Source organism: Sminthopsis crassicaudata, chromosome 2, assembly GCF_048593235.1.
Source record: "Sminthopsis crassicaudata isolate SCR6 chromosome 2, ASM4859323v1, whole genome shotgun sequence".
NCBI lineage: Eukaryota > Metazoa > Chordata > Mammalia > Dasyuromorphia > Dasyuridae > Sminthopsis > Sminthopsis crassicaudata.
The window spans coordinates 40349216-40376696 of record NC_133618.1 but is presented as its reverse complement, the minus strand read 5'-3'; the positions used below and the strand labels follow the sequence as shown (position 1 = coordinate 40376696).

General features: G+C 44.2%; 2 protein-coding genes across 2 annotated transcripts in view; one reads left to right on the top strand and one right to left on the bottom strand.

Moving 5' to 3' along the window:
• Positions 1-11254, bottom strand: part of ST3GAL2 (ST3 beta-galactoside alpha-2,3-sialyltransferase 2) — a 64458-nt gene extending 53204 nt beyond the window's left edge. Inside the window, exon 1 of the mRNA XM_074284702.1 lies at positions 11124-11254. The gene's annotated coding sequence lies outside the window, so the exon portion shown is untranslated. The remainder of the gene's footprint in view (positions 1-11123) is intronic.
• Positions 11255-22461: 11207 nt separating this feature from the next.
• The window catches only part of FCSK (fucose kinase), a 32064-nt gene continuing 27044 nt past the window's right edge, over positions 22462-27481 (top strand). The window contains 2 exon segments of the mRNA XM_074285951.1: positions 22462-22747; positions 25069-25182. The gene's annotated coding sequence lies outside the window, so the exon portion shown is untranslated.

The window sequence follows — 27481 nt, the reverse complement described above, 5'->3', positions numbered from 1 at the left end:
GGATATGGGTGATGTTTAGGGAATATCTGCTGGGAATGGTTATGCAGGTGAATGATGGGAGACCAAGGAGGCTGATGGTTCTACTTTGGAAGTGAGGTTAGCAGAGAAAAAGAGGCCTTTATAGCAAGTCAAAACTCATAGAAAGATTGGACGCTCTCACTTTCCCAACCTGAATCTTACGCCAGAAAGAAGCCTTAGGGCTAAGCTTACACCTCATAGATACTCATGGGTAGGAAGATGATTCAATCCAGTTTTATGTACCCATCCTGTATCTCTTTCCCTGCCACTGGGACCACACAGCCCCAAGAGGTTACCATGGCAGTCTTCTTGTTAGGGAAGCCCACCAGGCCTGGTCCTTTTATTCCCTGAAGAGAAATAGTAACAGACAGTAATAGAGTGGGCTGGAGGCAGGCAGGAGGCTTTTCTGTCCACTGGGATAGGGTGGCTCAGGGCCAGACTATCTTTAGCAGAGGGGAGTTGGAGACACTGGCCAATGAGGGTTCAAGCCTGAGGAATCCAGTATACCCACCTCCATCTAGAGTTGGCACAAATCCCCAAGTCAGGCTTGGTACCAGCCTACTTCTGTAAGGCTAGATGATCCTCCCCTTGGGCACAGGCCTCCTCCCAGGATGCCTTGGCCACGAGAAAAGGAAGGCTGATGGTGGGCAAATCTCAAAAAAAGGACTTCTAAATTTCACAAGAAAAACTGAGTTCGGGAAGGAAAGGAGAATCTAGTTTTCTAACAGATTTGTCAGTATCTGTGACGCCCTTGGAGAGAAAACAGCTGTTGGGAGCTTAAAACTCAAGAAATTTATCTCTTCCCCCTTATCAGGCTGACCCTTGGCATCCTCACAGACAGCAGAGAACAAAGACAAGCATTAAACCAGACCTCCATGCACATTTCCTGCAAACACGGCTCCAGCCGACAGCCCGGCAGGAGACAGGGCAGGAGGTACAGATGCCTTCCTCCCCGGACCTCAGGGGGCACGACCCCCAGGGCCTGCGTGCCTTATCCCTCCCTCTTGGATAAGGCCTTGTGAGGTCTGGGGCAGCCCACTTCCTTTCCCCAACTGCCCCCCTTTCCATAGATCTCCCCACCACTGTTGGTGAGTCACTTCAATTGTGTCTGACTCCATATCCTTTGGATTTTCTTGGCCAGTATACTAGAGTGGTTCGCCACTTGTTCTCCAGCTCATTTTACAACTGAGGAAACTGAGGCAAATGGGTGAAATGATTTGTCCAGGGTCACACAGCTGGTGTCTAAGGCTAAATTTGAACTCAGGTCCTCCTGATTCTAATACCAGTGCTCCAATCCACTGTGCCACCTAGCTGCCCTACTTCCCCATCTCATCCCAAAGCAAACTCTCTCCATTCTCAAAAGCCTTCTCCTCCATTAAGTTTTCTCTGAACATTCAAGGACAGGGTTCTTAACCTGGGGCCCATGAACTTATTTTTTAAATTATTTTAACAATTGTATTTTAATCTCTTTGGCTCCCTTTGTTATCCTACATATTTTACTTCATGCATTTAAAAGCACAATTTTGAGTATTCACCAGATTGTTGCTAAAGAGAGCCATGAGCCAGAAAAAGTTAAGAACCCCCAGTCTAAGACCTCTCTCTCTCTGACAAGCCTCTAGAACATCTATCTTATTCTCAAAAAAGTAAGAATTATCAACGAGTGGAGGTAAGATTTTGCTTTCTATTTCTTTTCACTTCCTACAATAATACTCAATCAGTCAATAAGCATTTATTAAGCGCCTATGATATACTAGGTGCTGAGAATATAAAAAAAAAATCAAATAGTATCTTAAGCCTCAGGGAACCTACATTTTAAATGTATACACACTGTACGTGCACATGCAAGTGAGTACAAAATAAATGCAAGACAAATTGAGGGAGAGGATAAAGGGAGTAGACTAAGCAGCTGGGGGGGGGGGGTCAGGAAAGGTTCCAAAACGAGGGTGGCTTTCTGAGCTGAGTTCTCAAGAAGCTGGATGGTATTCCTACAGCACTGAAATGTTTATGAAGGGCTTTGCCCATTCCTTATCTTATTTGCTCTTTCTAATGTTTGCTTCTCCTAATGTCCTTATCCGAGGACATTTAATAAATACCAACAAAAACGAAACAGGCTGAGGGGGAAAGGTCAAAATCAGCAAATGGTAGCTGAGTTCTCTGTTCCTCTGCCCTGAACCTCTTTGCTCATCTATTCGTAGGATGGGATTTCATTTTTTCAATACATATATATATATATATATATATATATATATATATATATATATATATATAAAATATTATATATCATATGGAGAGAGACAGAGACAGACACAGAGAGAGAGAGACAGAGAGACAGAGAGAGAGCCTTGTATAATAGGTACTTTAGGTTTGCTCATCCCCATTTTCATATGGGTTAACCCAGGGGGAAATCAAGCTTGGTGGCTTAGTTAAACCAGTAGGAAATATTCAGTCATCTTTCCATTCTAGCAAGATGCTACTCCAGGCCAAGCAAGGAAGAATCAGCAGAGGCAATTCAGGACAGCGCTGGTTAATTCTGTCAGCAGCCAGCGGAAGAAAGTTCCGGGAGATAGGTAGTATGGAGTTCCCCAGCTTGCTAGAAGCAGATGCTAAGAAATCAGGTCACAGAGAGTGGAAAAATCATTCCAAAGATTGTTGATACCAATAATACATACAGACAACAAGATATGTCACTTTTACTCCAAGAGAAATAATCTGAGTCACCCATGGCCTCACTTCCCTTATCAGAGGACATTTACTAAATACCAACAAAAAACAAAACAGGCGGAGGGGGAAAGGTCAAGATCAGCAAATGGGTGCTGAGTTCTCTGTTCCTCTGCCCTGAACCTCTCTGCTCATCTGTTCATAGGATGGGGTTTCATTTTTTCACTTGCAAGCTGGGTAGTCCCTTAAAAGAACCAGGTCACTGTATTGAGACTTCTCTACCTAAATATCTTTGGGGAATTCTGGGAATATCCTGAAGTTAGCACTGTTCCCCAAATACCCAGAGGCTTCAAAGGCAGGATGGAGAAACTGAGGTCCAGCAGGTATAGTAAATAAGGCTCTATTGGGACATCTTCCTTATTAGGGAAGTCTAAGAGTTCACATTCACATCTTTAACCATTCACCTGTTTTCCACTAGGACTAGTGGCCCATCTTCTGGCAAGAGAAGGTGAGAATGAGGGCTTCCAGGCTGTAGGAGTGCTACTTCCTCACCTGTAAGATGAGAGGTGGGACCAAATGACCTCAGAGGCCTCTTCCAGCTGCAGGTCCATGATCCTAATTCCATGATTTTCCCTATGACAGCTCCATGTTCTGGACATCACTTTGCCAATGGGCTGCTATCGGTCAAAGCTCAGGCAGGGCCTCCCTCTCTGTTTTGCCTCCTGGCTGGGGGCTTCAGCCTTGGTCAATTTTCCAAACAAAGCACGCCCACCAACCTTCTCACCACAGCTGGGAATTGTGCAAACTTGAGTCCAACAGGAAGTGCTAAGATTGGACGCTTGAGTCAGAAAGACAACCCACTAAAAATACCACAAGAAGAAACTGATTTCCTCTAGAAGTCTTTCCCCACAGAGATCCAACAGAAGATGCTAACCAGACTCTCCTCAAGCTCTGCCATTGTGATTTGGGAACTCAGAAGAAATTTCTTAAACAAAACAAAACAAAACAAAAAAAAAACAAAAAAAAATTCTTCATCAAACCTTGGCCTGAAACTGCTCATTTTCTTCGAACCCCACAGGTGAGCCAAAGATCATAGACCATGGCTACTATTTCCCAATCACCTCCACCCACCCTCCTATTCTTTTTTGCTTGGGCAAAGGGCTGGTCTCTTGTTTCCCATTCCTTCCTTTATCTCATGGGTTACATTCTATACACCTCACGATAATAACCAAGTATACTTTCTCCTCTTTTTTAATAGAGAAAAATCATCCGTACTTTGCCCTCACAGTCTCTCAATTTCTCCCTAAGTTCTAAATGTCCTTCTGTCCCCACCCCCACCTCCGGTCCCACTGTAGCACTATCTGCCTCTAGCTCATTTTAGAATACAGGATGTGGGAAACCAGGCAATGAAGTAATGAAGTGCCCTTTTCTCAGCAGGGAATGATAATGACCTGAGACTTTGTAGTGGCTTGGGATCCTGGGGCTTTGATGTTTCAGGAGGGAAGTGGGCCAGGGATGGTAAGCACTTCCCTAGTCCCACTACAGAATTCACGGGATTTGGGTAGGAAAGGAGAATCTCAAAAGAGGCTGGGCCTTTTTGTCCCCTACATTGGCTTTGCCTGCCAATATTTCTGCTCTACCGCTCCAGCTGAAGTGCCCAGCACAAATACCCAGGATGCCTTTGTCTTTCCCCTGTTCTCCAACTATATTAAAGAACAGCTTTGGTTGAACTTGAGGAATATGTGCAGACTGTGGGGGTAACAATCGGGCTCTGCCCTAAGGGGGGTGACAGGTGAGGAAGGAGGGAGTCTGTTCCCTCCAATATTAAGTACTGTGGATGCTACAGAAAGAACTAGGGAAGGAGAAAGGTGACAAAGCAGGGAGAGGAAATAGTGAGGAAATTAGGAGTCTGGCTTTACACCAGCAACAGGCTGCTAAGTACCCCTCTCCACAAAACACACACAAACACACCCCATGCCAGATCACTAAGTTCTTCCCAATCTACTTTCTGTTCCTGTTCTTCTACCCCTCCCCCAAAACACCCCCTGTAGTCACCCAAAATAAACACCTTGTAGATTTTTCCTCACCAAATCAGGTCCCGAAGGATCAATTAGCTATTTACTTTTGGGCCTCCAGAGAAGTCACTGGGCAGGCCTGTGGGAAGCCATTAGCCTGAGTATCTCCAACCACCAGTGGACTGGATGATTTCGAAGATACCCTATCTAGAATCACAGTGAGCATACAATGCTCCCGTCTTTTCCACTAATCCCAGTGCAAGCAGGGATTCCCCTGAAAGCGCCACATCTCCCCCCATTGCTCCCTCAGACACTGAATCCCCAGAGTGAGGATGGAGGTGTATCCTCAGGAATGCCGGGGATTTGCTGCCAAAAGAATATGTGCTGTGGGTGGGGTATTAGAAAAAAACCTTTGTATAATGAGCTGGAGACTGGGTTTTAAATCCTCCCTCTCCCATATGTATATGTGTGTGTGTTTGTTTCCCTCTTCTCCTACCCCCCCCATCTCTCTCTGTGTCTCTCTCTCAGTCTATCTCTCTTTCTCTCTTTGTCTCAGTCTGTCTCTCCCTCCCCTACTCTCTGTCTCTCTGCTTCTATCTCTCTGTGTCTCTCTCCCTACCTCTGTCTCAGTCTGTCTCTTTGTCTCAGTCTCTCTCTCTTTTCTTCCCCTTTCTGTCTGTTTCTCTATGTCTCTCTTCTGTCTTTTTCTCCCTGTCTCTCTCAGTCTGTCTTTCTGTCTTTCTTTGTCTCCGTCTGACTCCTCTCTCTCTGTCTCTCTTTCACACACACACACACACACACACACACACAGCTCTCAGGTGCCTCACATAACACAATCATACTTAAATTTTCTGAAGCCAGAAATACTAAATAATTTCTTAAGATCCCTTTCATCTAAGGCAACATGTGGCTACTGAAAATCTGGCTTTGAATCTAGGCAATCCTCAGGATGCTAACTTCACATTTTTGTCCTTTATTTTTGGTGGGGGGAAGAACTGACCTCATCTCTCAGAAGACAAATCACATTACTGTTTGTTTCCTTTTGTAGGGTACACCTGGTCATAAGATAAACTAGGAATGGGTGGGATAAGAGTGGAAGAATGCAAAACTGAAAAAAAAAAAAGAAATTAAATTTAAACAAGAAGAAAAAGCAGAGGATCTGGAGCACATGAGGCACCTTAATATATGTCTCCTCATCCCCAAAATCAATTGGAAATTAGGGGTGGCCCCAAATGCTGCCTATTTCCTTCAGGCCCAGTGAAAGAAATTTGTACTGATAATATCAAAATTCAGTGATAAAATGATAATTATACATTTTCATAATTGCACATAACATTATTAATAAGCAACAAGAAATGTAGTGAAATTGCTTATTAGTGAATAGAATGAAATTGGATGAAAACCCAATTTCCCTCTGATACCCAGCGAGCTGCAAACTCCCTCCCTCTCAAATGTTATTTAGCTTGTTTTGTCCAAGAGCCAAGCACCTTTTATTATCATTAAATAGTCTACAATCCATAAACAGGGCCCTAAAACTCCCGCAGGGAATTGGACAAGTCCATTTGGATTACAAGATATGTGTGTTTGTGTGTGTGTGTGTGAGTCTGTGTACACATGTGTATTTGTGAGAGAGAGAGAGAGAGAGAGAGAGAGAGAGAGAGAGAGAGAGCAAAGAGACAGAAAGAAAGAGAAAGAAGCAGAGAAATGAGAGAGAGAAAGAGAGAGAGAAACTGTGTGTATACAGAAAACTAAATTTTAGGAGAATGAAAAAGCTAAAAAACAAACAGGGAACTGAAGGAAAGATGTCCCAGCCAAAGCACTGCAGAAGGCACTCATTCATCTAGAGACAAAAGGGAACAGTGGGAGTTATTAACGGAAGCAAGGTTTGATACTTAAAGTCCCAGGTTATACTCCCATTTCTCAGCCATACCCTGTGGATTCTTAGGCACATCATCTGATCTCTTTAAGCCTCAACTTATTTAAATGCAATTTCCAGTACTTACCCCACTATGTGCCTGGTACACATGATGGGCACTTAATATTTATTGACAATTGACTCAAAAGAGATTTTTTTTTTAAAGCCCTTTGAAACCTTAATATCAGAAGTTAATCTCTCACTAACTTCAAAGGCCAGCTCCCTAGCCTTTATCTATACTGCTTCTCATACTTTCCATCTCAACTCTGTCATAAACACCCTGGGTGACTCTGGGCAAGTCACAGTGCTCTGAGCAAAGTTTTAAGATTAGAAATTGTAAGAGAGGTGCCAACTTGCCTTGGTAGAGTTGAGCAATGAAATCATAGGTCCGGTCCTTATGCTCAGTTGTTTTACCTCATGTCTGTCTCTGTGGGACTCCATTTGGAGTTTTCTTGGCAGAGATGCTGGAATGGTTTACCATTTCCTTCTCCAGATCACTTTACAAATGAAGAAACTAAGGCAAGTAGGATGAAGTGACTTAACCAATCTCACATAGCTAATAAGTGTGTGAGACTGAGTCTTTCTTATTCCAGTCCTCGGTGCTCTAGCTACTTCACCATCTAGCTGCCCTATTCTTAGAAACCTAGTCCCTACATCTGCTAATATTCAGATTCCCACAGTAGTTTGTCCATGGGTCTTCCTCAAACCTTATACTTCACTTCTTTAGGATGAAAGCGAGCCTTTGTTTCCAGAAAATCAACAATCACCACAAACATGGGTCCATAAGGTTCTAAAAATTACAGCAGCCCAGGGAATTTGAAAGGAACTTGGCTGCTGGCTTTCAGGGGAGAACTGCTCCAGAGGATGATCCTATATTTACCCAGAAACCTTTAGGATGAGCCGTGCAGAAATCCCAACATGAATGTCAGAGCCCAGCACCACTGCTGGCCCTTCTATGTGATATAGGGCAATAACTTCACTGAAGCTTAGTTTGCCTACTTGGGGATAAAAACACTCATTCTCTGGACCTGGCAGGGACGTTATATGAATAACATGAGATAGATGGAAAGATGGAAAGAGAAATAAAATTGCAATGTTGTCACTAAGTTAGACTCAAATAAGGAAATAGACCTTCCTTCTTCCCTTCACTAAAGAAATGGGAATGTATTAAATGCATATATACGCATGTGTGTATACTTCACAGTTAATGTTTGATTCTGTGGAACAGTTTTTTTTGTTTTTTTAATTTTCTAACATGGAAAACTCACTGGGTAAGGAAGGTGAGAGGGGAGCATTCAGAAATGAATGTAATGTCAAAACAAAAGGCAGCAGTTTCTAAAAAGAAATGCTTAAACGAAACTCCCAAAAATCCATTGGAGGAGGCCTATAAAAACTTTCTGGAGGACGAAAGTTATAGTTGATGGGCAGGGATAGTTAGGTTTCAAGCTGCATTATGGGTGAGAGGCTATCTCTCAATCAATGAGAACCACTTGAGTATTAAATTCAACACAAGTGATTATTAATCCTTTTCAGATGTTTTGGCTCCCTTGGAATCTGGCCTGACTCAGTCTTACCCTTCTCTTTGTTTGAGGTTGTCAACATCTGTTTCAGGCCTTCAGTAAGAGGTCTTTGCACAAACCTGACCCCTCAGGCCTCTACCGAGCCATAGTCTCCTTTTGCAAAAAAAAAGCCTGAACTTGAAGTCATTTTAGAAAAGCAATTTCATCTACTCCTCTAGTCCTAAGGTCTTTCAATTCAGTGTTCTATTAAGCAGCTACAGGCTAATTTTGTCAGCGGATTTCAATGTCAACATTGAATTTCCGAAAGATTAAGGCTGCTTGAGTGGGTCTGAGAGCAAATAAAACATCTATATCATCAGCTGAACAATAGGACATGAGTGCCTGAAGAAAAGCAGAAAGAGCTCTCTTCCTGGAAATGGCCAGAAGGAAGCAAAGTAGAAGGAGGTGAAGAAAAAGACCTCTCCTCCCTCTGAAGAATGTATTCCTTTTCTTCCCCAAGTTCTTCAACTAGAGTGGCTTCTTTCTCAATCCCCTTCACAAGAAACTCTTTGGGAAAGGATCAGTTTCCCCACTTTCTATTTGGACTCCTCCCTTTATGTTACTAGCTCTATTAGTCCTAATCCAATTAGCCCTGAATTTTCTCTGACCTCTCCTCCGCCAGAAGAACTTATTCCTTATCTTCCCCAAATTCTTCAACTAGAGTGGCTTCTCATTCCCCATCACAAGAAACTCTTAGGAAAAGGACCAGTTTTCCTACTTTCTATTTGAACTCCTCCCTTTGTTACTAATCCTATTAGCCCTGAATTTTCTCTCGTTTAAAACCTGAGCAAAAGAGAACTGGAGGTAAATATCCCACTGCTAAGAGCTATAAACCATCAGCAATTTCAGACCAAGGCAGTCTGTTCTGCCAGCCTTGCTAGTTCCTGTTAAGAAGTTCCTCTCTCCATAGGCTTTGTTTGTGTTCATGTATGTCTGTGTGTGTTTACCTTTTTTTTTTTTTTGGGGGGGGGGCTTAATTAGGTGGCCTTAAGAACTGATGCACCTTGGATTCCACTGTTTCAGGAGCTCACTTAGGTTGATTTGTGAACACTTTGGGAATCCAGGAAATACACCATAATCCACCAACTCCCCAACTCCACCACATGGAATGGCCTGCTCGTCCATGCACACTTACACCTAAGATTAGAGGAAGGAGGCTTCCCTTGGAAAGAAAAATGTGCCTCTGACACCCCCCACCCCAACCTTTCCTCCCTTCATTCTCAAATTACAAGAGTAATAGCTTTCTTTTCTTAGCTACCATGGAAGGTGAGGGGCCCATATGGTTTGGATCAAGACAGCTTATTCAGGACCCAGAAAAATCCCCAAGAGCCTCACTCTCCCACATACTTTGCTCAGAAACTGGGCTGGAGGACAGAAAATTACCGATAGATAGGACTCCAAAGGAGAGCTTTCATAGGTTCAGAACAACAAAAACACCTTAATAAAGTATGACATCTCTTCTGAGGTTGGGGATTGATGTGCATTTGATTCCATTCAGGTTAAAGCTAGGTCTTGACTTCAGAGCAGGGAGATGGCATCCAGGAAACAATTCATCCACCACCGTGAAATTCCACCACCACACCAAATGCCCGCTCATGCATGTGTACACCCAAGGTTGGAGGGACCCGTGTGGTTCCTGGTAACCTTCTCCTTCAGCTCTCCCTTAGAACAGAGATCACCGCCTACAGAGATTGCCTCTCTCCAAAGAGCTCAAAACATTTTGCAAGCATCACTCGAGCAGTCTGCAGTAGAAGCAGAAGAATCCAGGAGACTCATGCCCCAGTCATAGCTACCTGCCCCCCTCACAGCTCTCTTTGCCTGGCAATTTCAAGATGAGAAGTTTCTCCCCAAACACTTTGTCTCTGGGGATCTTCAGATCCCACTTGGAAGAAATTATTGGAGTAGGCTGGGGGGGGGGAGGGGAGAGATCACCAGCTTCCCGAATAACTGCCCCAGAGGAAGATAAGTTAACCAAGAACAACTTTGGTGGCTTCTTCCAAACAGACAAGACTTGGTTTGGGGGGGAGGGAGGAAGGAATCGAAAAAAAAAAAAAAATGAAAAAGCTGCAAAATAATTAAACAATTCTCTTTATACCACGTCTCACTTTGGATCTCCTTCCCCCTCCTTCTCCTTTAAGCTCTGTGCATTGGAAAAAAAAGAAGGGGCCAAAGAAAGAGGGGAGCTGGAGAAACGGTAGATACAGCCCAGCGTCAAGAAACAGGAACCAGAAGGCAAGCTTGAACAGATAAAAGGCAGGCTAGTGACTTACTTGTAGGCCAAAGGAAGTGAGAAGCAGGTTCTAGGAGAGGGTGGGAGTGGTGCGAGCTGGGGGGATGGGGTGGGAGGGGAAACCATGGCCAGAGAGCAAGGAACAACTGAACTGGGTCTGACAAGTTTGGTCTGCTTCCACAGGAGCACGGAGTACCCCGGGACAAAACAATGGGACCGAGTCCCTCCTGGGCTGAGCCTTTTCCGCATCTCGTTGAGTTTTCGGAGTTTCCAGAGGCCAGAGAAGTCCTGCTCTCTGTCATCTCCCTAGTACCGGGAAGATCAGCTGTCAAGTCCAGACACAGCTGAACCCCAAGTCTTCGCTTAAGGACTTTGGAAGGCTTGGCAAGGCCAGGCTGCCTTGTGTCCCAAGGGGGAAGGAAGGTTGGGAGTGTGCTGGAGTTAGGGGGAGGGGAAGAAAAAGAGTGGGGGACGATCGTCACCTTGGCAACTCTGGTCCCTGGGGAACGGGCTGGGCAGGGGCCAGAGCGGGTCTGACGGCCCCGAAGGCAGCGGTCGGGGGAGGGGCGCCTCCCCTCCCTCTGGGCGCCCCCTCCCCCCACGTGGCTCCAGAGCAGGGAGCCCGGCGCGCCGGTCCCCGAGGGGAAAGTTGCCGGGGCGGGGACAAAGCCCCGGCTCGGGGCGCCAACATCCCACAACGCCGCCTTCCCGCATCCCCGCCCAGGTACCTGGGTGCCATCCCCGCCGCCGCCGCCGCGTCCTCCTCCTTCCAGTCCTAGGGGTGCTGGTGCAGGCAGCCGTAGTTGCCTCCCAGCCCTAGCAGTGGCCGCAGCAGCGGCAGCAGCAGCACCAGCAACACCAGCAGCAGCAGCAGCAGCAGCCTGCGCCCCAGATCCGTTAGGTCCGCCGGCCCCCCTCCGCTCGCCGCCGCCGCCGCCGCTGCCGCCGCCGCCACAGAGAGTCCCCTCCCTCCTCCTCCTTCTCCTCCTTCTCCTCCTCCTCCTCCCTTCTGCTCCTCCCTCCTCCCTTCTCTGGCTGGGCGAGCTGCCTTCCCCTCCTCTCCCTCCTCTCGCTTCTCTTTTCTCCACCCCCACCCCAGGCGCGGGTCTGAAGGCAGGATGCTCCGGATAGGGAGCGGGGGTCGGCTGCCCCCTCCCCATTCATACCCTCTCCTGCCCCCCCACCCCTCCATCCTCTTCATTCCCCCTCCCTCTTTATTTTGGGCATGCTGGGAAATGGAGTCTGGGGCCCCGCTCTGCCCAAATCGACCACAGAGAGCTGGGAGAAGAGGGACTACAACCCCCAGGGCGCGGCGCGGGCCGGGGTGAGCATTGTGGGTCTTGTAGTATATGTAGCGTTGGAGGGGTCTCCTGATAAAGGAGGGCGAAGGGGGCTGAGGAACCGCCATTCCCAGAATGCAGATCTCCCCCGGCCGCTGTCACGGGCAAAGGGGATGGCGGTGGGGGTGGGAGAGGATTGATTAACCTTTGGGTAGCAGATGTGAAATGGAGCTGTTATGGCCAAGCGGTCTGCAATGCACCGGTCCACGTCGTGGGTACCTGCACCTCCGAGAAGGCTGGAGAGCAGTCAAATTGAAACGCAAACTTGGCAGGGGGTGGGGACCCCCGCTCAACTATGAAGTACACCAGCTGTTGTACAGCTGCTGGCCGGCACCGGGGACGGAGCTCAGAGTGCGCTTAAAGACCAGACAGTTCCATAACAGAAGGGGTCTCCACCCCACCCTCGCGACCCGGGGTTCCTGGGCTCCGGCTCGTCTCCCCGCCTTCCGAAGTTCAGGCCTGCAACCTCCCCGTACCCGGGCAGGGGGTAGGAAATGGGGTGGGGGGCGGGGAGAAACTAATCAGTTCTAACCCACAAAGCCCAAGGAATCTGGAGCTGAGGTTGGCCAAGTGCCCAGAGTTCTGCAAGCTGGATTGGACAGAGGAGCGAACGAGGCACGGGCCCAAGGCCGGGGGCCTCCCTGCTACGGAAGGAGAGAAACGTCTCGGCTGGATCTGGTAATGAAGTGAACTGAAAGAAGGAATCCCAGAACAGATCCGAGATCGAGTCACACCCCTGTTGTTCTCGTACCCACCTGAGGTACAATTGAGCCTCAATTTCCCTTAAAAAACAAACCCTAATATTTTCCAGTCTTGCCCTCTTAGAGGAAGAAGGTTGACTTGACCAAACAATCAAGAGGATTGTTGTTATCCCAGTATAAAAGTCTCCCCTTCTACCCCGACTGTATGTTCAACCTCTTTAGCCCCTGAGACCGGGGTCCTTGTCTCATCTGTTCTTGAGAAATCCTCTACACCTGCTACATGGATCTGCCTAATTAGGCATCTCTACTCTAGATGGTGAGCTGGAAGGGATCTTGGAAGCCATACTAGCCCCATCATTATACAATAACGCTTATTGTATAAAGCAAAGTCCACTACTCTCACAGGCAGTTGCTGGTGCAACACATAGATCTCTGGACCTGGGCTTAGCAAGTCCTAAATTCATACAGCCTCCGATTTATTCACAGCTAATGTGAACCTTGGGGAAGCTAGGTGGGGCAGTGGCTAGAGCACCAGGCTAGGAATCAGGAAGGTCTCAATTCAAATCAAGCCTCAGATTTGCTAGCTGTGTCATCCCAGGGCAAGCCACTTAACCCCTATTTGCCTGGGTCCCTCATCTGTAAAATGGGGACATCCTAAAGAAGGAAATGGCAAACAACTCCAATATCATTTTGGTCTCTGTCGGGACTTTGTTCCTGGGGACATGGACAGTCTGAGGTGATTGATGGGAGACATTTAATTTGTTTATCTCACTTTTTTCCTCCTCTGAAAATGAAGATGAGAATAGCACTTAACCTCCCAAAGTTGTTGTGAGAAACAAATGAGGTGATATTTGTTTGGCTTTTAATCACTAGGTTTAACTTTCCCGAAGCAATCCCAGCCAATTTATAAAACACCAGATCATTGGATAGAATTTCTAGGGGATTCAGGGCTCTGCTTCCCATCCCACTCCCCATCTTCCCTCCTCCCAGATACAAAAAAGCCAAGTTATTCTTTAAGCCAGTTGTCCCATGGGCACATCTGCCCCTGACCATGTGATTGGTCTGGAAGTGATTTTCCATTATTCTGAGAGAGCCCTGCTTCTAGATGAAAGTAACATCCCTACAGGAGACTAGAGGACAGAGTAAAGCAGCCTCCATGTGGCTCTTGGGTTGGATTTTTTTTTCTTTCTATAAACTAGCTGCAGATAGCAGGATCCCCTACTTGGGTTTTCCTCTTTACCTGACACCTGCAGTTTCAAACATTTTCTTTGAAAATAGTTAGGAAATAACTTTCTGTGAACTCACACCTACTTCACAAAGCCTTTTGTGCCTTTTTTTTTCTCTAAGGACCAAAAGATTATACAATTAGAGCAGAAATTCTTTACCTGGGATTTGAAAACTTAAAATGTCTTTTGAATAACTTGTTATTATTTTAACATAATTGGTTTCCTAGATAATTCTATATATTTAATTTTATGCACTTTAAAACATTAATCAGAGAAGGGGTCCGTAGCTTTTCCCAGACTGCAAAAGGGGTCTGGGACACGCAAAACATTGAGTTTTATTGAGCACCCAGTCTGGGCCAGCCTTGCCTCTCAATGTCTCTACATAACCTTGTCACCCGATGTCAATCTTAACCTAAACCAAGGTTAAGCCAATGGCTTGTGCTTATCTCTTTACCACTCTTCCGATGCGCTGTCTTGCCATCCACGATAATGAAAGATGAGACGAGAATCAACCCATTAAAAAGCAGTTATTAAGCACATACTAGGCATCAAGTGTTATGCTGAGTACTGGGAACATAAAGAGAAAAAATGAAACAGTCTTTGGTCTCAGAAGTGTATTCTATCAGGAAATAATATGTAGACCTATAAGTATATAAAAAATAAATACAAAGTAATTTCTGTGGGCAGAGAGGAGCTAGCATCTTGGAGGATGAAGAAAGTCTTCATAGAGAAAGTGATACTCTGAGGGACTTAGGATAAGGGATTTGGGACTGAGGGAACCTTGGGATTATAAGAGGCATGGGTAAGGAGTGAGTGAATTCCAAGTATAGGAGAGGGAAGATGAAGACCAGAAAGAAGATAAGTCTGGTTGGACCCAAGAGTATATATGGGAAGGGAGCAATATGGAAGACTGAAAATGTAGGTTAGAAACTTGATTATAAAGACTTTTAAAAGCCAAAAGAGGAGTTTCTATTTGACCTGAGAAGTAATAGAAAGCTATTGGAATTCATTAAGGAAGTGACATGATCAATCCCATGTTTTAGAAAAAAAGCATTTGAATGACATTGATTGTTGCTGGAAGATGAATCTCAGTGGATAGATCCTTGAGACAAGGAGAGCAATTAAGAGTCTAATGTAATGATCTGAATGAGAGGTGAATTAGGATGATGGCTATGAGTTCTGAAAAGGGAACCGATGGAAGGGATGTTATGGAAATAGAAACAAGTTTGTAAGTGGTAGGCTAAGTGAAGGGAGGGAGAAAAAGGAGCAAAGGATAGGAACAGGGTGACAGGAAGAAATAATAGAGCAGGGAAGATCAGAAGAGGGAGGAGTTGTGGGGGGAAAGATGAGTTCCATTTTGGATATATTCATCGTCTATGGAACATCGGGTTTGAAATGTCTACTAGGCTGTTCGTGATGAGTAACTAGAAACTCTTGGGAGAGAAACTAGGGCTGTCACTTACATGGCAGTTGATGAATTCACCAAGTAAAAGCCTTGAGAGAAAACACTTAGAAGACCCCTGCATTTGGGGATGGGGAGAAAGAGAATAAAAATCAAGTATCTACTATATATTAGGCACTGTGCTAAGCATCTATTATTCCCATTTTACAGCTGAAAAACTGAGGCAAGCAGAAGTTAAGTGACTTGTTTAAGATCACACAACTAGTAAGAATCTGAGAGCCAGCCACGTTTGAGCTCAGGTCTTTTTTCAAGACTTCTAACCTCTGCACAATCTGAGATTGGGACAGGAGAAAAGAAGGGCTATGACCTGGGTAATAATATAGCAAAGGAGGCTGAGAAGAAATAGTGGGAGGAGGACCAGTAGGGAAGTAGTATCATAAAAAGGCAGCGAGAAGTAGGTATCCAGGAGAGCATAGTCTCCAGTATTCTACTTTTAGGAGTAGCAGGAATTTGGCTAGAATCTAGATATATAAAGGGGAGTGATGGGCCATAAGTAGGTTGGACCAGGTCATTAAGGACCCTGAATGAATGCCTAGGTGAAGAAAACAGTATCTCAACAAGCATGTGTTAGGTACAGTATTCAGTATAGGGAATACAAGGGCAAAAGACAACTCTTAAGTTCACAATTTAATGGGGAGACAAGACACAAAAACAGCATAAAGGATAAAGTAGAGATTCTCCTCAGAGGAAGGCATTACAATTAAGGAGCACCAGGGAAAAGCTTCCTGTAGGAGAAGGTAGGATTTTGCTCAGAATTGGAAGGACACTGGGAAGCCAGGAGGCACTAGGGACAACCAGAACAAACACCTAAATTAAAGAGAGGGAATGGCTCCATGGAACAGCAAAAAAGCCATTGTCTCTGCATCATAGAGTTTGTGGGGTATAAGGAGACTGGAAAGGTAGGCAAGGTTGTAAAGAGTTTAATATCAAACAGAAGATTTTATCTTGGGGATAATAGGGAGTCCCTGAAGTTTAATGAGTAGGGGGTGACATAGTTTTGGAAGTTCACCTTAAGAAAACTCTCCTAGTGACATTAATTCCAGAACTTAGATTGCTTCCTATCCCTAAACTGTCAGCTAATTAGTAAGTATCTTCCATATCCTGTGCCCTGTGTTACATTCTGCGGAAAATGCAAAAATATAAATTGTTTTCATTGAATTTACAATTATTGGAAACTAGAGCTTGAAGGACCTCAAAGACAAAGGGAAGATGAGATAAGTACATCTGGGAGGATGGTCATCTTTGAGCTCTATTAGTCACTTTGCAATGCAGGAGAAAGTGACTGACTTCCACATCTGTAGAATAAGAAATCCAGCTAAGCAAAGAAAATAAATAAAGTCACAAAATTCAGATATTCATGAGGGGATTTGAATCCAAATCTTTTTTTTTCTTAATAGTATTTTATTTTTCCAACTACATGTAAAGATATTTCAATATTAATTTTTGTAAGACTTTGTATTCTACATTTTTTCTCTTCCTACTTTACCTCTCCCCTCCCCAAAACAGCAAGCAATCTGATAAAGGTTAAATATGTATAGTCCTTTCAAACATATTTCCATATTTGTCATGTTGTGCAAGAAAAATCAGACCAAAAGGGAAGAAAAAAAAAAAAACCAGAAAGAAAGAAGCAAACAAATAAAAGATGCTTTGATTCACATTCAGTCCATAGTTCTCCCTCTGGATGCAGATGACATTTTCCATTCCAAATTTAATGGAATTGCCTTGAATCACCAAATTGTTGAGAAGAGCCAAGTTCATCACATTGATCATCACATAATCTTTTTGTTACTTTGTGCAATATCATCTTGGTTCTGCTCACTTTGGTCAGCTTTAGTTCATCTAAGTCTTTCCAGGCTTTTCTGAAATCAACCTGGTCATCATTTCTTATAGAACAATAATATTCCATTACATTCATATACCATGACTTTGAATCTAAATCACTTGACTCCAGAACTACTACTCTTTCTAGCAAACCACACTGAGTAAACTCTGAATGTCACAAAACTTGAGCTTTTTAATCTGATTATTCTGATAGTAAACTGAAAGTAGTAACAATTTTCTTAAAGTACCATAGCAGGAAAGTAGGGACTACCTGCTGGTACATTGGACAGAAGGCTACATCTGAAGTCAGGATCATCTTCAATCAGTTCTTATGTCTGGCATTTACTAGCTGAGGTACCATGGCTAAGTCACTTACCCTCTACTAAGCCTCAGTTTTCCCATCTATAAAATAGGGATAATAACAGCACCTACCATCCAGGCTTCTTGTGAGGATAAAATGAGATGTTATTTCTCAGTCATTTTGCAAATCTCAAAAAACAGTATACAAAAGCTAGTTATAATTAGGATCCCTGTTTGACAGGTGAGGAAATGGAATCACACAATTAAAGTGACTTGTCTCCATTAAACTGCTAGTAAGTATCTGAAGCTAGACTTGAATTCAAATCTTCCTAGCTCCAGCTCTAGCCTCTATGTGCTGTGCTATGTAGCTACCTCATAAGATTGTGGCAGAGCTCAAATGAGATATGCAAACCTTAAGGGGGCTATAGAAATATCAATTATTATTGATAATTACTTCCAGCTCTCTGCCTTGTCTTCAACTTCCCAAAGATAGGAGTTAAAACCCATATTTTCCACCTGATTGTTCACAACGGCGCCTTAACAAATGCTTCCAAGAATTGAAAACTGCTAATGAAGAAGTACAAGGTAATGAATTCTGGGAATGTTTGGAGCTTTGGATTTTCAATCTTGAATTTCTTAAGCTTGTATTCCAGTTGTTTAAACCAAAAAGTTGATTTGTAAACTCAAGAAATTACAAAGTTTAAAAAGGCTTTAGAGGTTGTCTCATCCACTTCCTAAACAACCAGGACCATGAATCCCCTCTCCAAAATTCCCAGCTGAAGAAGAAATCTCCTCCATGAGTGGAATCCCCCTCTAAACCTGTGGTTTCTTTAATTCCTAGAAGATTTCTGATAACCTAAAATATGGGAGAATCTGCTTTCCTAGTTCTTCATCCTATCCCCTCTCAATATTTCTATATTGTTTCCTGTCCCCACGAATGACCTTTTGCCAATACCCCACCTCTTTGGAGAGTAGCAAGATACAATGGAAAAAAACACTGTCTCTGGGTCAGATTTGGATTAACCATTCTGGAGTACAATTTGGAACTATACCCAAAGTACTATCAAACTGGGCATATCCTTTGATCCAGTAGTGTTTCTACTGGGCCTGTATCCCAAAGAGATCATAAAAAAGGGAAAAGGACCCACATGTGCAAAAATGTTTGTAGCAACCCTTTTTTTTTGTTTGTTTGTAGTGTCTAGAAACTGGAAACTGAGTGGATACGCTTCAGTTGGAGAATGGCTGAATAAATTGTGGTACATTAATGTTATGGAATATCATTCTATAAGAAACTATCAGCAGGAGAATTTTGGAAAGGTCTGGAGAGACAAGAACCAAGAGAACACTATACACAGCAACAAGAAAATTATGTGATGATCAATTCTGATGGACATGGCTCTTTCAAGAATGAGGTGATTCAGGTCAATTCCAATGTGGGGACTGAGTGTATATCACAACATAATTTTTCACCTTTTTTGTTGTTTGCTTGCTTTTTTTCTCATTTTTCCCCTTTTTGAACTGATTTTTCTTGCACAGCATGATAAATGTGAAAATATGTATGAAAGAATTGTACTTGTTTAACATATAGACTTGCTATCTAGGGGAGAGGGTAAGGGAGGGACAAAAATATGGAACACAAGGTTTTGCAAAGATGAATGCTGAAAAACTATCTTCTTTCTGTGTGTGTGTGTGTGTGTGTGTGTGTGTGTGTGTGTGTGTGTGTATTTTTTCCCCTGAGGCAACTGGGGTTAAGTGACTTGCCCAGGGTCACATAGATAAGAAGTATTAAGAGTCTGAGATCAGATTTGAACTCAGGTGCTCTTGACTTCAGGGCTGGTGCTCTCTCCACTGGGCTACTTCGATGCCCCTTTGCATATATTTTGAAAATAAAAAGCTATTAATAAAAAAAAAAAAAAGATTTGGATTCAAATTCTGTCCTTGCTATTTACTTTACTGCCTGTGTGACTGTGGATATTCTCCCTGGGCCTACGTTTCCTCCCCTGTAAAATGGGATTAGGTGATTTGTAAGGTCCCTGTCAAGTCTGAATTATTTTGCCTTCTGGAAAACTGTCATGAATCATGGAGCCCTCAGGTTGGCGAAGACTCTGAAAGGTCATCTAGACCATTTTTCCCCACGGTGATGATATGAATGAGCAAGGACTAAAAGGAATCTATTCTAAGATACATTTCACTTAAAGAGTCCCTAAGAAACCATGAGTTCAGCTGTTTTCTTGTCCCACATCCAGGTTTGCATCTGCAGACTTTTCCTTTCCTCTTCCCAGTGGAATAAGGGAGCTGCATTGCTGGCAGCAGCACCCCCAAAACAGCTCCTTGTTTCTGCAGTGCCTCCGGGGGTTCTAATTTGGGAGCATGTGGGTAAAGGGCAAAGTGGGGAGAAGACAAAGAAAGTTCAGGTAGGTGGAAAACAGAAGGGCTGGGATTCAAGGAAAAAGTTATAGGATGGCTGAAGTGAGAAACTCTGGGAGTCTGGGAGGAAAAGGCCAGTGCTCTGGGAAAGAAGACAGGCACCCTCTAGGACAAGGATTCTTTACCTTTTTTTAGCCATGGACCTCTGCCAATCTGCTGAAGCTTATGTGTCCCTTCTCAGAATATTTGTAAAAATACAAAATATACAGGATTACAAAGAAACTCAAATTTGCAAAGTTCACAGCCTTCAGATTAAGAATCCCTACTCTAGGATCTAAGCAATATAGAAATGCAGCTCATCCACCCCCACAAAATATTTTATACTGTACTCAGCTACTCTGGAATTGGTTGCCAAACAATGCTTTTCCCCTGCATAGCCTCTGCAGATATCCGTTGATTATCCATATATACTGCTCTCTTGATCACCCATTATTAGTTTCTCTTCCCAACTCTCTGTCTAGAATGACTCCTCTCATTCCCAGAGACAAGCTGACAGATGGTGAGCTCACCTGGGGGATGGGGATGGGGAGGGAAGAGGGAAAAAGGAAAAGATGAAAAGAAATAAGAATTTATTCATCAAGCTCCTACTGTGAGACATGCACTTTACAAATCTCATTTGATTTTTCACAACAATTCTGGGAGACACTGTTATTCAGTCATTTTCTTTTTAAAAAAATAAAGCTTTTTATTTTCAAATATTTGCATAATTTTCAGCCTTTTAATTCACCCTTGCAAAATCTTGTGTTCCAAATTTTTTGTCTCCACAGCAAGTCTGAATGTTAAACATGTAAAATTATTCTATACATAGTTCCACATTTATCATGCTACATGAGAAAAATCAGATCAAAAAGGAAAAAAAAGAGAAAAAAAGCAAAATGCAAGTAAATAACAATTTTAAAAGTGAAAATGCTATGTTGTGATCCATACTCAGTTCCCACAGTCCTCTCTCTGGGTGCAGATGGCTCTTTTTATCACAATCCATTGGAACTGGCCTGAATCACCTTGATGTTGAAAAGAGCCTCATATATTAGAACTGATCATTGAATAGTGTTGTGGTTGTCATGTACAACCGTTTCCGGTCCTGCTCGTTTCACTCAGCATCACTTCATGTAAGTCCAGACCTTTTTGAAATCCTCCTGATCATTTCTTATAGAACAATAATATTCCATAATATTAATATACCATAACTTATTCAGCCATTCTCCAACCAATGGGCATCCATTCAGTTTCCAGTTCCTGCCACTATTTGTTGAGTCATTTTCAACTGTGTCTGACTTTTCATGACCCACGGGGAGAGGGGCACTTACTTGGCAAAGTACTGGCTTGGTTTGCCATTTCCTTTTTCAGCTCATTTTACAGATTAGGAAATTGATGCAAACAGGCTTAAATAAAATTTCCCCCCATCTTTTATACTTTATTTTTAAAATTAATTTTATAATTATAACTTTAAATAACTTTCTCTAGGATCACATACAACTAGTGTCTATGGCCAGATTTGAACTCTCGAAGATGAGTTTTCCCGACTCCAGGTCCAGTGTTCTATGATGCTATTTAGCTGCTCACTCACATGGATCCCAAAGGATAAATTAGAGCTGGTGTATTCAGGCAGTAGCTAGATTCTACCCCAGCACTGCATCCATCCGGTTCTGTGCAAAGTGGAAAATAGACAAAGTGGGGGAAACGAAAGGAATCCCTTCCCCAACATCAATTGTCCTGTCCCATCCCATCCCAGTATTTCTCCTATGCCCTATGAATTCCTTTTTGTACATTTTTGCTTCAGGCTGGCCCTGGCACTCTACTTACAAACGCCTGCTTTATACCCATTCTCCCTACCTTCTATAATATGGTTTCCACTTTTTTTTCTCCCAGTCAAATCAAATCATTATTTCCATTGCATCTATAAGGGTGCTACCATCAATTTCCCTATGGCTCCACTCACAGCACCAGTGATTTACAGGTTGACTTTGTCCAAAAACCCATGCCTGATACTGTTATGCCCCCATTCCACTCATCCTTTCTTTGTGTCCTCTGGAATACCAGTTATATTGAGAACAGATGGACTTTCAGACTAGATCTGTGCCCTTCTTCCCAAAATGTGGGGGTGTTTGCATGGGTAAATAATGTTTTCTCCCCAATGGAATATAAGTTCATTGAAGTCAAGGACTTTTTCCTAATTGTCTTTTTATTCCTAAAATATAGCACATCAAGCAAGCGTTATTGTTGAATCAAATCAAATTAAGAACTTGAACAAGTTTTGGGCAACAAGGCGGTGAAAGGGACAGAATGTCTGGGCCCGGAGATGTGGTCTCAGACACTTCCCAGTTGTGTAACCCTGGCCGAGCCACGTCACTCTGTTTGCTCAATTTCCTCATTTGTAAAAGCAGTTGAGCTCACTCCAGTATCTTTGCTAAGAAAACCCCAAAATGGGGTCACGGAAAGGTGGACGCAAGTAACAACAAAAGTAATCAACATAAAATGAAGCGGAGACTGACGGTTAAAAGAGATGTTTAGGTGGATAGAGCACCAGCCCTGACGTCAGGAGGACCCCAGTCAAATATGGTCTCAGACATGTAACACTTCCTGGCTGAGTGACCCTGGGCAAGTCACTTAACCCCAACCGCGTCAGCAAAATAAATAAATAAATAAAAATAAATTTAAAAAAAAAAAAATGTTTGGGGTCTATTGTACAGGTAAGAGACGAAACCACCCGGACTAGCCAAGGAGAGTTTGGTTCGATCGCTGCAGACAAGGAATGGGAGTTTCCTGCTTCCTAGAATAAGACAGAGTGAAGTCCGAGCGATCTGAGAGCCGGGTCACGCCCAAAGACGTCCTCTCAGAACTCGCAAGATTCCGAGCACTTCCTGCCCACCTGGGAGGGAGACCTGCGGAACTACCGGCTCCACAGACGTCTCCAAGAAGAAGAAAAGGTCGGGTTTTCCCCAACTTCCCGCCTCTTTATTTGTTAGTCCCGACACCAGAGCGGCCCCAAAGTCTTCATGTTTCCTAAGCGAAATATTTCCAGGAAACGGCACTTTGCTTCAAGTAGCGCGGGTCGGGCAGTGACCAGAGATAGCTGTAAGTGGCCGTTGAAGTTTTGCGAAGCGCTTTACTTGAGTTATTCCTTTTAACAAACTTTGTAAGTAAACTCCCCAGAGCCTCGGAATAGGGGACTAAGTAGGCCTTGGGGGTTCTCCTAGGCTCCCAGGAAGGGAAAGATTGTAACCGTGAGTTGCTACAGTAGCAATCCCCGGCTCGCGCCAATCGGTCTGAAATCGATTCGGTCTGGGAACAACAAGAAAGCCCGGGAGCTCTCTCACCGAGGGGTGGGGCCTTCCCCGCCGTGCTCTGGGAGGAGGCTAAAGGCTTGCTGGGAGTTGTAGTTTCTTTGTCTGCTCCAGGGGCCCTTCCTTACCCCTATTTCCTATAGGCAAGCTCTGAAGCCCTTTGGGGAGAGGATCAATACAACAAAATAGACCTCATTCCCTCTTCCCGCTCCGTCCAAGGCTTCCACTTAAGGCCCTTTGGGAGTCAAGGTCAAGGCCAGGGGTGGAGGGAACTACATTTCCCAGAGTGCCCCACGCTAAACCTTTTAGGGGAGGGGTTGGACTGAGTTAAAGGGCCATCTTATTAAAGAGCCTGGCGGTGGGAGGTACGTGTGATGGTAGGGGAAGGGAGGGTACGCCGAGGAAATCCGGGCAGTGCCAGGGGGCGGCGAGGCGGGGGAAGGGGGGTGTCTACCGCTCACGTCTCCCTACTCTCCCTAAGGGCAGAACCTGGGTCACTGCCAGTCCCCAGACCAAAGTTTGCACCTGAAACAGAGGAGGCTGAGGTTGGGACAGTTGGGAGTGTGGAGGCTGAGCAAAATGCTAAGCTGGGACCTTCTTCCTCTGCCCTCTCACCCTCTGCTCCTGGGGCACCCTCTCTGCTGGGATGGGGGGATGGGGGGGCGGTGACCCGTCTGCCCTCTGACATTTCCCGCTTTCCCGGGCTGGACTTCTGGCTCCTGCGGAGCACGTGAGTTCAAAGCTTGATTCTCCCGTGTGCTACCTGTCTGACTTTGGATTCAGAAGCGTAATCCCCCCAAGCCTCAGTTTCCTCATCTGTAAAACGGGACAGTTGGTCTAGAAGATGACCTTTAAGGTCATTTCCAAGTTCATTCGTGATCCTCACCGGGCCTTGGGCTGCAAAATAAATATAAAATTTATGTAACACAATAAATAAATATAAAATTTATATAATACAATAAATATAAAAATAATACAACAAATATAAATATAATATTAAATAAATAAATATAAAATTTATATAATACAATAAATATAAAAATAATACAACAAATATAAATATAATATTAAATAAATAAATATAAAATTTATATAATAGAATAAATATAAATATAATATAACAAATATAAATATAATGATATTAAATAAATGATATAAATAAATATAAAATTATATAAAATATAACAATTTTAAAAAATCTATCCACTATGTTTTAAAACCTCGTGCTGCAAAACAAACAAGCAAACAATAATCTATTATATTTCAAAGCCCAACACAAGTGACCTCAGGGTTACTCGGTTTTTCATTATCTGCCTCAAAGCACCCGTCTATTAATAATGACTGACATCATGCAGCATTTCGGGGCTCGCACACCATGCACGCGTCAGCTCATTTGATTATCCCAGCAATCCTGGGAGGTAAGTATCATTTTCTCCACTTTACAGTTGAGGAAACTGAGGCAGCAAAAGGATCTGTCCAGTTACCGAGATAGTAAGTATCTGAGATCCTATTTGAACTTGGGTCTATTGTGGCGCCAGATCTAGGGTTTTTACCCCCTTTCCTAACTCACTGATACTAGTTGTGAGCCTACCCAGAGGCTTTAGAGCTGGAACGGATCTCAGGCGTCATCTTATCCACATGTACTCATTTTAGAGATGAGGAAACTGAAGCTTATGGTGGGGAAGGAGATGGAAGTAACCAACAAAGTAAAGATGAGGTCATCATCTCCCTTGAGCACTCCTTTTCCCTCTAAAGGCCACTAGTGCTGCTGAGAGCTGTGGAGGCACATTTGGAAAGTCCCATTGAAAGGGCACACTTAGTATTTTTAATAGCCTTAATGCATTCATAAGGCCGCTGTCCAAGGCTAAGTTATAAGCTATATTAGGCATGGTAGAAACCCCAGAAGAGAAGCTAATGGCTCCTCTATCCTGCCTCAACTTTGACCTTCATGTTCTTTGAAAATTTTTATTGGGCTTTCTACCAGCAATGCCCGGTCTTGGCCTTTCTCCATAGGATCCTGCTGGGCCTTGCTGAGCATGTCAGGCCAAGTCTGAGAGAGACCCCCTTTGTAATCAGAAATCTGACTCAGCGGGCTCTTTCCGCCCATTTCAGACAAGGAGACCCGCCAGCCAGCTTTGTCTTGGTCAAGTTGGGAGTGTCCCAGTCATCCACTGTTTCCCGAGCTCTTGGAACAAAAGACGGCTGACCTCGTACTTACTAGATTGGGTAGGTTTTGTTCTGTTACCCTTAAGGAGTTCAGTGTCTAATGTAATAGCCAAGAGGAGAGCCAGATGTTTCCTATGCTGTCAGAGAATGCTGCCCTGGGAGGGATTAAAACAGACTCTTAAGATTGAACCTCTTTGACTTAAGTTCATTTTATTCTGTTTAAGGAAGCCAGGAAAAGTTTCCAGTCCAGATTTCCATTAAAAAAAGATGACTGGAGGTAGCTAGATTGCTCAATGGATAGAGCACCAGCCCCGAAATCAGGAGGAGCTGAGTTCAAATTTGGTCTCAGACACTTAATACTTCCTGGCTGTGTGACCCTGGGCAAGAAACTTAACCTCAATTGCCTCAGGAAAAAAAATTTAAAAGATGATTGGGTAATATAAGGGGTTGAGGGGACCCTGGGTCCGTATGGAAAGGCTTCAGGCACTGCCGGGCACAGACTGGGTCTGCTTTCCCAGGACCAGCCTCACTGCATTTGGAAAGGCTAATTACCAGAAGGCTGAGCTGCTAATGAGAAAAGCTGTCAATGTGACTGAAGAACCCATTTGCTGCTATAAGAACTTTGCTTGACTATGTGTCAATTTGCCTCCCGCTCCGCTCTCCCCAGCAGGGCCCCCCCAACCCCCTACTGGCACAAACATTTCCAAATAACATTCCTTTTTTACTATAAATGACAAGATGATCACTTACAGCCATATACCCTAGGCACCTTGGGAACAGCTAGGTGGCACAGTAGAGAACCAGGAATCAGAAAGACCTGAGTTCAAATGCAACCTCACTTAATGGCTGTGTGACCCTGGACAAGTCACTTCACCCTGTCTGCCTCAGTTTCCTCATCTGTAAAATGAGCTGGAAAAGGAAATGGCACACCACTCCAGTATCTTTGCCAAGAAAATCCCAAATGGGATCAGGAAGAGTCAGACAGGACTGAAAAATGACTGAACACCCAGAACAATATTTTAGGTAGGTTTCTTAACTGGGAGTCTGTGATTTTGTTCTTAAAAATGTCTATATTCTTTTTTTTTTTTTGGGGGGGGGATTAAGTAACTTGCCCAGGGTCACACAGCCAGAAAATATTAAATGTCTGCGGTCAAATTTGAACTCGGGTCCTCCTGACTTCTGGCTGGTGCTCTATCCACTGCACTACCTAGCTGCTCCTGTGTACATGTTTTTAAACATAATTCCGACAACTTGGTTTCCTTTGTAACACCATGTGTTTTATTTTATGCATTTAAAAGACATTATTCTGTCTGAGAAGGGATCTTATTAGATTGCTAAAGGAAGCCACAGGAAAGTCTTAAGTCTAAGACCACCCACCCCCATCAGCAGGTGAGGTCATTAGTGAGTGTTCGAGATTAGTCCAGTTGTCATTTGCCCTGAAAGAGTTCTCAGAGGGGCACTTTGCCCGCACCCACAAGGAGAAGCCAGTTGGCTTTATGTGAGGATGAGGCAGAGGGAGGGGTCCCTCACGGGGGGTTAAGTTGAACTAGAGGAGGTGACTCTTTCCAGCTCCATTTCTGGGATCCACAAGGGCCCGTAAAGCTAGGGTGTCAGAATGAGAAGAGACCTTATGTAGAACAGAGGGTATCACGGCTGGAAGGAACCCTGTGGCCCCTGGGCCAACCCTCTCCCCCCCATGTTCCTGAAGCAAAAAACAAAGACCCAACGAGGATATATAAGGCACCCCCTCCCCGATTAGGTGGCAGGCAACCTTAGCACACAGATCATGCATGTGTCACATGTACATGTATACAGATGACACTGATTAGGGGGCAAGTAACATGTACATATCACATAACACACATGAGACACCCTGATTAGGTGGCGGGCAACCTTAGCCCATACATTATACATGTTTTTACCTTAGCACTTACATCACGTATGGATCATGTGTACATGTGACATACATGCGATACCTCGGTTAGGTGGCAGGCCACCGTAGCACATGTATCCGGCGCGTATCGCATGTACACACGTAAGACCCGTTGTTTAGGTGGCAGTAACCTCAGTGAGGGGGGCACCAATGGCTAGAAGGTGCTCCTGCAGAAGGTGGGATTGGAGTGGAACCTCACAGGAGCTTGGGAGACATTTAGGACTCAGTTCAGACCTTGTTCTCTGGGAGGATTTCCCTGCGCCAGCCATTGGGCCAGTGCCCAGATTCCTAACCTGTCCTCCTTGCTACCCCTTGCACCCCTCTCTCCCCCTCCCTGTCCCTGGTTACCCTTCTCCCCCAACCCGGGCACTGTGCCTAGGGAGAAGAGCTCCCCAGAGAAGCAGCCAGTCCTTAGGAGCCTCGAGT